Source organism: Zonotrichia leucophrys, chromosome 5 (genome assembly GCF_028769735.1).
Source record: "Zonotrichia leucophrys gambelii isolate GWCS_2022_RI chromosome 5, RI_Zleu_2.0, whole genome shotgun sequence".
In the NCBI taxonomy this organism is placed as follows: Eukaryota; Metazoa; Chordata; class Aves; order Passeriformes; family Passerellidae; genus Zonotrichia; species Zonotrichia leucophrys.
Window position 1 is genome coordinate 1,383,839 of NC_088175.1, and position 11,170 is coordinate 1,395,008.

Below are 11,170 nucleotides of genomic sequence, written 5' to 3' on the forward strand. Positions count from 1 at the left end.
ATATGCATGGTCTTTTTCTGAGGAATATGGAGCACAGCTTCTGTCTGCCACCTCTGTGCTCTGCTCTCCCTGCTTGTGAAGGGGTGAGCCTTGAGCAGAGCCAAGTCAGTTCCTGGCTGCCCTTTCTCATTGTGGCCATCGGAGATGCACAGTGCATGAACAAGGGGAAAACTTGGTGTCTGGTGGTGACTCCCAGAAAAAAATGTGGTTTCTGTCCCATTTCTGAAGGGAAGAAATGTGAGGTCAGTCCTTATACAGGGCTTGTGCCCAAATTGCAGGATACCTCACAGCCACTCCCCTGTCCAAACCTTTTTCAAGTGTTCTGAAGTGTAGTATCATGTCCTGATAACTGTTTCACTCAGCAAAACTGCAGCCTGTGTTAGCCTGTGAATAACAACCCTTGTCATTATTGGCAATTAATTATGTCCTGCAGTCTTGCTGCATGTCCTGTGTTTACCAGAATCCCTTACAAATATTGCTCACCTACCTTTTGCCAATGCACGTACTGTGCTCTAGAAGCCCTGACTGCATTAAGTTCAGAGGAGATTGGTTCACATTTCAAGGTAAGGAAATATTGGTTCTGCTCTTTAGAGTTAAAGCCTCCAGGGATCTGAAAACTCTTCCCTTGAGTTTACAGAACTTTATCATTCCCTATCCTCAGCATCCATCCTGCACATACAATATTCAGAGACCTTCCTGCAAGAATGCCCAGCTCTGCCAGCATATTTGGGCATTCCCTTTCTCTTGGGAAGTTCTACTTTGTATGAAAAAATTAAATGCTCCTGGAAGCATAAAATGAGAGCCATGGAAATGGACAGTGTGAGCCAGTAACAGTTTTGTATTTTTTTATATTAGAGTATTTATATTAAAACATATTTGTATATTCACATATACATTTACATATATATGTGAAAATATATTTTAATCAAATCCAGAAAATGCACTCATTCCCAAAAGCCATTTAAATGCTGCCTGTTCCTGCTGCTGGAAAAGCACCCCTATGCTAATTTAGCAGGGATGAGATGGTTGTCTTCCAAATGCTAAAGAAAAGGACTTTATAAACTGGAAATTCTGGGTCCTTAGTAGGAGACACAACCTTGTAGGACTTCTGCTTTGAACACGGTTGTAGGTTTTCAGTGAAATGTCCTTGTTTCTCCACAATACAGGAGTTCCATTTGGGGTTTTACCTGGTGTGGGGCTGTACCAAAGCAGGGTTGCACACACACCAAGGAGTCAGGGCAGAGTGGGAAGGAGGTTTCAGCATGGAAATTTGGGGCATTTGTCACCTGAATAGCAAAAACCCTCCACCAAACCTAAATATCACAGCAGGCTATTGTTAAAAGTTCCAGCCAGTGGCAAACCCATCAAAGCAGTGCAGAGGTGTACACACTGTGCATCTGTTGTGTATCTCAGTTGTATTAAAGATTGATTGAGCTGCACCAGCCTATCTTAGCAGTCATCTGACTTGGTGCACTCTAAAACCAATATAAGCCTGTAAACCTATTTAACCTTCCCATCTGGGAATGCATTTTGTTGAAGATGGCAGCCTGATGTTCATTAAAATTAAAGACATAAAATAATATTAGATAATGCAGTGCTTTTCCCTTGGCAACATAGGGCTGGCACCTCCTTGATGTTCCAGTTTGACCCCTTGTGTTGTTTTGTGAAGATTTATTTTCATGTTATTTGGGATATTTTCTCTCCTTGCTCCCCATACTACTTGTGCATTGCCATCACCCAGTTTGTCTTTCCCCATTCAGACATTTTAGGAGGACAGAATACCTAAATAGAAGTATTTTCCAGCTATTGGCCTCTCTTTCAGCATATGTCAATTGTCAGTAGAGACCACTGGACTTGCTGTAAGACAAAGAAGAAGGAAGGAGATGCAGCTGTCAAGGTATAAAAAAATGTTTAATTCATGATGGGCATCACTGTGGCTGTTTGGGTCTAAAACAACAACAATAATGGTAATTTTGTAGATGTTATATGCTGGTTATAGCTACAAAGGTATCTTCCCAGTGTTGTGTTGGATCAGTAACTACAGGATTTTTCAACATATCTGACTTATCTCAAGTTCTGGAATTCAGCTGATTTCTCTTGAAAAGTAAGAACTGGGAATGAATAGCAGTTTTTAAAATGTTGAAGGTGAAGATAGTGCTCACAAAGCTGTATCCCCAGGACTAGAGCAGCTACAGATTCAGAAAGGCAATATTTCACTATTAACATGTATAGACCCTGTGCAGAACAGCAGGATTATGATAATGGAACAAATGTGTGCTGGGTGTTCAGCTGTCTGAGGTCACTGCTGTTCCAGCAATGCTGCTGATGTGCAACATAAAAGAAAGAGGGCTCTGGGTTTTTTGTTCTTTGTGGAGAATTGTTGCTAAGCAATTGGGAAAACAGTAAGGCAAAAGATATGAAAGCATAATTCACTTTGTAAACAATAAAGATCCTTACAATTTTGGAAGAAACTGCAGCAATAATACATAACATCAGAAAGGAGAAGCTCTACAGAACATCAATAGAACATTATTCAGGCTCTTTTTTTTTGAGAGTGCCAGAAGACTGACGACTTGATGCTGATGTAGAATTGAGTTAGCATCACTGATATCAATCATTTCCCTACCATGGTTCACAGAACTCAAAACCACAATGAGGTTAGAGAGCAATGCACATGCACACCCTCACAGTGCAGAAATATTTCACCAGTGTAACTTTATCATATCAAAACTCATGACAAGTTTGAAGGTGGGGGAATCTTTTCACATTCATATGGCTTTGTACAGTTATTGCTTTACAGATGGTTTTGCATTGTTTCATTTTGTTTTTCAAGGGTGCCAATAAATAACTGTATTGCAGTGCCTTTTGTGCATGAATTAGTGCAGGAATCACTGATTTCTCAAAGACAGAAGAAAATTTCCTGATCCTAGCAAAGGCAATTTCTTGCTTATCACTTTTCCATAAGTGTTGACTCCCTGGTTGGGCATTTCCAGGTCAGCACCTACCTGGGTGTTCTGCAGCATTATTCCCTGTATCAATCCTTGTCTGATTAAACTGATGCTGCCCTTTTGAAATCAATGGAGTTCAGTCATTTTACATTTCCTGAGGATCTGTTCTAATTTGGAAATACTTCCTTTTCTGTCAGCTGGTGTTTTCATCAGGCTTGGTGGTGAGTTTGAAGGCTGCAATGTACTTTTATCTTTTAAATCACCTGCCAATACATTAAGGAAGGATGGCATAATCTGTTCTCCTGACATCTTTATGAAAAAGATCCAGTCTTTTCTTTGAAACTCCCAAAACTGGGAGTCCACAACTGCTCAGTGCTCCTGGGTACTTTCTGATAGCTTTCTCAAGCCAGCTTAATTTCTCTGTGTTTTGCACAGAGAGATGAGGGAAGATCACACATCTTTCATCTGGGCCTGTGAAATTTTGCACAGAAACTTGGTTCCTGCCTGTGGTTGCTGTTTTTTACTTGAAATTATTCTCTTTCAGCAAATTTAGGGGAGAAAACCCCAACATTCCTTTTTAAGCATGGATTCTGGCGTCCTCACCTGAGCCAGCCCATGCTGTGCTGCTGCCTTTGCTTTTGCCCTGGTCCTCTGCTAGTTTGCTCCTGCCGATGGGATGGGATGCAATGGGATGGGATGCAATGGGATGGGATGGGATGGGATGGGATGGGATGGGATGGGATGGGATGGGATGGGGGGATGGGATGGGGTGGGATGGATGCAATGGGATGGGATGCAATGGGATGGGATGCAAGGGGATGGGATGCTAGACTTTTCCAAGCTGTGTCCCCTTTGCCTTCACCACAAAGGAGACCTGGAACATGATTGTAAATCTCCAAATGAGTGACATTTAATGCTGCCAGGAAAGCAGCATAAATGGGAGTCTGGTGATAAACCTTTAATTAAAGGCCTGAAATTAAATTCTAACAAGTTGCCATGTAGCTTTATGATCCTTTGAAACCAATGGCCCAAATCCTGTTGATTACAGTGGATCCAGGCTTTCTCCTGAGCTGTTTCTGCTGTACTCACACCCTCAGAAATGCTCAGTGTCACAGTGTCTGTTCATTTGGTGAAGAGCCTTCCAAGTTTACAAGGAGACAGAACAAAAAGTACTGTGGTTTTTGCCACCTACAGACAATGTGAATGTTTGGTTTTTGAAGTTTCACTTTGGGTTTTATATTTTCATTAAACAGCAGCAATTCAGATGTTTTTATTCTACACAACTCTGGTAATATAAAGAGTTTGATACATAGGTGAACTCATCCATGACAAATTACATGGAAACTATGGAAACACTCTGCTTAATGGAGTACAAGGTCAGGCTGTCTCATACTAAAAAATTAATCATTCCTTTGGGTTGTTTTAACCAGGATTTCTTGGGAGGTGGGGAAAAGAGATTCAGATCAGTAGGACATGGGAAGACTAAATAGTGGAATTGATTAGATCTAGCTGAATTAATCATTGAGAACAAGTTGACTCACAAATTTAATTTTTTCTTTTATTTTGTTTGCTTCCCCTTGTGTGAGAGGAAGTGTTAATTTCTGCAAGTATTGATCAAATTATTTATGTGAACACATTCTGGAGCACTCACAGATATACCTTTATGTCCTCTGGGATCCTTTGGCCTTTCTTGCTCTTCAGTGGCTTTGCTGGTGGTGGTTCAAACAGGCCTCCCTGCTATAGAAAGCCAAAATATTTTTGGACCATGAGACATGGATTTTTCCAGTTTCCATTCAGTCTGACTGCAGGAAGGTTGGTTCTGTACTGAGTGTTTTGATTAAACCTCAAATGAATTTTTATATTTGCCTTTGTGGCAGCAATTTTCTCCTCTTTTCCACGTAGACCTCCTGTCCAAGACAGGTTTATCCAGCACTGTGAGTGCCCAGCAGATCTATGATAACTTTTCATGGAATTTATCTTAGGATAAATTCCTTATTCCTTATCTTGGAATTTGGAGTTTGAGTATTTGATCAGATCTCCAGTTTCCCCCCCCCCCTTCAGTGTTTTCAGACTGTCATAGAAGTAGAACCATTCTTTTAAAACTGTGGTAATTAAAATATTTGCAATTCCATTTAGTGCGTAAACCCCTGTACATTTGGACTCGCAGCATATAAAACTTATTTCTGAGGAGAGGTTGCATATCAGTCTGTCCCTGGAGCTGAATGTGACACAGCCAGGCCTGTGCGAAAGAGTGAATCCTGAATTCCAGATGGGGAGGGGTTTCATGGATTCCAGGAACAGGAGAAATGAGCTGCCAAATATGCGAGCCTGCCACCCTTAGTCTAATTTTATTTAATGGAAATACTTCATGGAACTGAACCAGGTAGTTTGACCTCAATGGGATTTTAGCATATGCTTGAATGATTCTGGGCTCACAAATCTAGTTAATTTTTATCATTCTGATGAAACAGTGCATTCACAACTGCAGTTTTCTATAGAGGTGAGCTGTTTATAATGATAGTTTCTTTAGAGAGGAGATAAGGGAAGAAGGGATGGAGACTCCACTGCCAGTATTTAGGCCTCTGGCTGGGCTGGCAGGAGAAAAATCTCCAGTGCTGTGTCCTGCCTGTTTCAGAAAGCTGATGCTTGAGGAGCTTGACTGTGAACCAGACAGGCTTAGGGTGCTGATCCTCAACCTTTTCCATCCTCCCCATCCATTTGTCCAGAGTAGGAGAAATCAAATCTCTATTTCTGTGGCTACGTTTCCATTCAGAAAATTTCCCTAAAAATCTTTTAGTCTTCTACCTTTCTGGCTTTCTTGGCGATTTTCAACTATTCTTCCTGTAAGATTTGAAGTATTCTGCTTCAAGTTCTTCTAAAACTTGACATTTTTTAGTTTTTCCTTCTCTTTTTTCTTTCATCACATAGGGAAGACTCACACAAACCCAGCTGAGACCTCTGGGCTCATCTCACCACCACAAATCTGTTGATTTGTAATTTTTTGATAGTGCAGAGTGTCCTGCAGCTCTGGGATGTTTTGTTGCTTTGCCTGACACTGAATTCTCAGTTTTGTATTAGAACACCTGTATACAGTTTAGTATTTTGAACAGCCACAGAAAATGCCACTTTCCTTATCAATTATTGCTTGAATTCACTTTCGTCTTCAAGATGCTCTTGTTCCCACATGGTCCATAGCTCTGTTTTCCTCAGGTTTATGTTATAGTTGATATTCTCTGAGTACTGCCTGGCTGAAGGCCCTCCCCTGTCATTTATCTGGGCTGGTATGAGCCAGGAATGCACATCCATTTTCACGAGCATCCCCTCTACTTTGTAAGGCCAGAAAACCTGCAAGGATTTGGTTTCTGCTGAATTTCCTATTTAAGGTTATAGACACAAGCACACCTGAAGCTTTTCTCTCCAAAGCTGCTCATGTGGGGATGAATGATGCATGCAGGGAAAGGACAACTTAAACCTGGGAAGGAATCTTGGGTTGCCATTCAGATTCCTGTGATTAGACCCTCTGGCTTGTATCCTTAGAAGGAGCATGAATCACCCATTTGAAGCTTTTCTGCAGCTGAAATCAGCTTCCCTGCAGGTTGATTCAATATTGCCACAGCCTTGTCAGCTCCCCCAGGGTGAGTTCACCCACCTTTTCTTCAAGGAAAATAAGCTCATATCGAGCACCATTAATAACTTCCCGGCATGTGGGGATGTGTCCACATCTACTCCACTCCCAAACTTCAACCAAAAGTATTTCTGAAGTGCAGAACATGCTTGTTCTCCTTCTGCCACCCCCTTTACCTCCATCTCAGCAACCTTCTTCTCCAGGCAGATGGCTGCCACCCCCTGCCAGCTCCCCTTGACGCCCTGCCAACACCCTGCCCAACCACCCCTGTCATCTGCCTCTTGTCTCCAACCCAGTTCCCTCACATATGACAGACTACAGTCTCCTCCTTCTCTCTAAAAAGAAACACTGTACCAGCACGCCAGCACGCAGGAGCTCTGGTCAGAGAAATGGGGATGGGGATCAGAGAGAGGGTGCAAGGCCTTTCTATGGATTGTTTTGACTTTTCAGCCAATAAAACTGACTTTTTTTAGGGTGCTTCTATTGTATTTGTTGGGAATTTAGGGTATTTGTTGGGTATTTAGGATTGTTAGGTTATTTCTATTGTATTTGTTGGGAATGCCCTGATGAAGGCAGGAATGATGCATCTGACTCCATGTTCTTAGAAGGTTAATTTATTATTTTATAATACTATATTAGATTAAAAATACTATACTATACTAAACTATACTAAAGAATATAGAAGGGATACTTACAGATTGCTAAAAAGATAATAATGGAAACTCATGAGTCTTTTCAGAGTCCTGACACAGCTTGGCCCCAGTTGGCCAAAGATTAAAAACAACTCACACCAAAATCCAATGAAACAATCACCTGTGGGTAAACAATCTCCAAACACATTCCACACAGGAGAAGCAAATGAGATAGGAATTGTTTCCCTTTTCTCTGAGGCTTCTCAGCTTCACAGGAGAAAAATGCTGGGTGAAGGGATTTTTTCAGAGAATGTGAATGCCACAAATTTCTTTCTTCCTGTTCAAAATGGAAAAAAAAGAAAGCAAGCCCTCACTTCTTTCTCCCAGTCTGGTTGGAAATGCTGTTGCAGCACAAGGTGAGAGCTGTAGTTCAACATTTGGTGCATCCATTCTTTCATGAGGCCTCCTGACCACCTCCCACCAGGGCACCTTGCCAGGCCTCCTGTATCCCATCTCCATGCTTCCCACAGGAGACTGGAGAGATGGAAAGAGCAAGTGGCATTTCAGCATCAAGCCAGTCACCTGTCATTTCTTTGGCTTAAATCTGATAAATTTTCAGAATACAAATGTTTTGCCTTTCCATTTTTTTCTAGTGCATTGATTTTTTTTTAAAAAAAAGTAGAATCCCTCTTTTTATGGGAAAAAAAAGTCCCTAACAATCACAAGATATTTTCATTCCATAAATTTATCTTCAAAATGTTTTTTATCACATTTAGTAACAAGCTGATTTCTGCAACATGTAAAGTAGCCTTAAATGTGACTTTATTTGGGACATCTCTCTAAGATATGTTGGCTCCAAGCTCAACAGGGTTTTTTTGGTTTTTTTTTTGTTTTTGTTTTTGTTTTTTTTTTGTTTTTGGTACTCCTCGAGTCCCCTGATCACAGCACCCTGCTTAAGTTTTCTTTGTGTGTTAAACAATGTTGTGTTCTCATCTCCCAGCACTAGACTTGCACACAAACCTTTGCAAATTGGCCCCAGGAGAACCTGGGGAATTTATAATCAGGATCACAATATAATCTTCAATCAAGTGTTCTCATATAAGATTTCACATTTGAAGTTAGACACGTCCCTTCCTTATTCAGGGAACAATTTGGGGCTCCTTCTGCCTTTAAACTCATGGCTATAAACTACACTTAATCCATTGCCTCCCACTGGCACATCGGGCTTCCAGTGATCTGTTAGGCAACATTTCATCCCTTGTTTTCATTGATCTCTTGTTTGTTTAATGTATTTTCCATCCCTGAGTCCTGAAGCAATGTGATTTCTCAGTTGTGTTTGGCTTAGTGGTACTGGAGGAGGCAAGTTCAAGAAACAATCCTTGTTTTCCTTACTTTTTTAATACAGACGCAGAAGGCAAGTTCAAGAAACAATCCTTGTTTTCCTTACTTTTTCAACACAGAAGCTCTGACAAGAGGATACTGCTAGTACTGCAGAGGGTTCTAAAGTACTTTTAGAGAGACTCTTCAAGATTTCTCAGTGCTTGATGTATATTTCAAAAGACACAACCTCAGGTAAGGGAGCTAAGCAATCAAGGAAAATACTACAATAATTTGTCACCATTAAATATACATGAATATTATCACATTAATTGATATTTATCTGTACCTTGAAAGTGCCAGTGGATGTAGAGAGGTGTTTTCATGCTGCATTCCTTGGTGTTGTGGCATCTGGGGCAGGGGACAGCTGTTCTTTGAATTCTCATTTTGCTTTCATTTGATGCCCATAGAGTTATCGATGAGAAATGTCAGCTTAAATTTTCATGCTTGAAACTGTGCTAACATTTGAAAACCTCACTAATTCCATTTATAAACCCAACAGAGATTAGATTTACAAAGGGAGTTTAGGTTGGACAGGGCTTGGAGCAACCTGGTCTGGTGGAAGGTGTCCCTGCCCATGGCAGGGGTTGGAGCTGTATAATTTTTAAGGTCCCTTCCAAACCAAACCATTTTGTGGCTCTGTGATTAGAAGTGATCACTGGAAGACTGAAGGAGCTGCTTTCTTCTCAGACACTGAGCTGTTATCAAAGAGTCTACAGGACTGAAAATCCCATCACATAAACCATAAACAAGGACTTCATGACTTTCAAAATCAGCTGTGTGTCTTGGGTGACAGCTGATACACTGAAAATCAGTGAGACTTTTGTTCTTTAGCAATTTAGGTAAAAAATTCCCTCCTTTAATTCATCTGAGGCTAAAGTAGACATAGGCAAAATCGCAGAAGTGAGAGGTAAGTCAGGAAGAAAACATCATTGCACCCCCAAAACTGAAACAATGATGAGCCAGACTATGGTTCCCAGTTTCTCTAAAATTACTGAAGCTCTTGAAGAAAAAATTGCATGAAAGCCCTCAATATTTTTCCTTCTGTCAAATTTTCCCAGGAAGCCTTTATAATATGTTACTGATTTTCAGCGGTTTCTAGCATCAATTCTTCTGTTTTTAGAGTGTTCTTTTGGTTTCAGCTTGGACAATGTAAATTTCATTGACCTATTTTTAGCCACACAATATTTTTGTTGTTATTATGCAGCAGCCTAGAAATAGCAGCGGGAATTGAGAAGAAATTTTAATTTACAGGACTTGATAAACCTTACTGAGCAAAACTGTTTGTATTTTGTATTTCAATTTACTGAAGGTGCACAAAGCTGTCCTCTGTAACTTTTACACAAAAAAATAGTTACATTCTTAACATAACTCTAAAATGTAGAAGAAAATACAGAATAATAAATTTGGACCTGTGATCAGGGTGGTTTTTTTCCCCTAAAACTTGTTTCTGAAGAGTTAAGTGATAATGCTATTAGAAAGAAAGAGAATAACTAAACACTATCTTCCAGAAACAGCTTTTTCTGGGATTCTATTTTACCAGCTTTGTTTAGAAAGCTTCAGACTGATGTCGTTTTAATGACATTTAAATTTAGCATTCATTTTGCAGGACAAGGAGATGGTTGCCCCTGTACAGCAGGGCCCCCAGTTTCCATACAGGCGTGAAGTCAATAAAGATTCTGCTCGTGGTACCATGGGTAGTAACCATGGAAGGAAAGGAAAACAACACCCTGCTTGCCCCCTCATTGCTAAAAAAGTGCTTGTGCATTAATAACTGCTCATTTTTTAAAGCATTTGGGTTAGCATAAAAAGGGAGAAAAATAATCACTTTGTGGCTGGGGCAGCAACCCTGCTGACTGCCTGAGTGTGACAAACAGCAAGGGTGGGAGAGGGAGCAGACAGAATATTCGTTATTTTCCCACTGAGAAAGGAGGAGGGCAGTCTGGGAGCCAATATTTGGAGTCCATGTAAGCCAAGATTGGTACCTGTGAGCCCCTTCAGCCCCATGCTCAGCATCTCCCTGGGGAATTGGGGGATCCAGTTCCGCATCCTGGGTCATTTATTTAATGCAAGGGGGAGCTCTGCCTGCTTGTCTCACACTTCCATGGCCCAAATGTCATCCTACACTCATCTGGTTTCAAGACGTGACCCTTGGGTGTCAAAGACCAGGTGCTGTTGGTTGGGAGGAGAGGAGAGGTGGCCATTGGCATTAAAAAGCCCATGGCTGGAAGATCGTGAGTTCTGGTAGCCACCCTGAAAACAGAGGTTCAAAACCTTAGAAAAGAGCTACAGAAATGTCTGTGGGCATGGGACTGTGCCCTGGAGAGGCTGAGCTTGAAGGTGAGTTAGTTTTCCATCTCTGATGACGGATGGCCTCTGAGACTGGGGAATGGTCATCAAACTAACGAAGACAGAATGTGGTCAAAGAAGTGGAACAGGAAAATCAGACTAATTCATGCTGAAAACAGAGAGTGTGATTTTGATAATGAGGATTATTGAGCACTGAAACTGCTTATGAGGAAATACATAGGAACATCACCATCCTAGACTTGATTATTTAGCCTTCTAAAACATGGGCATTTTTCAAA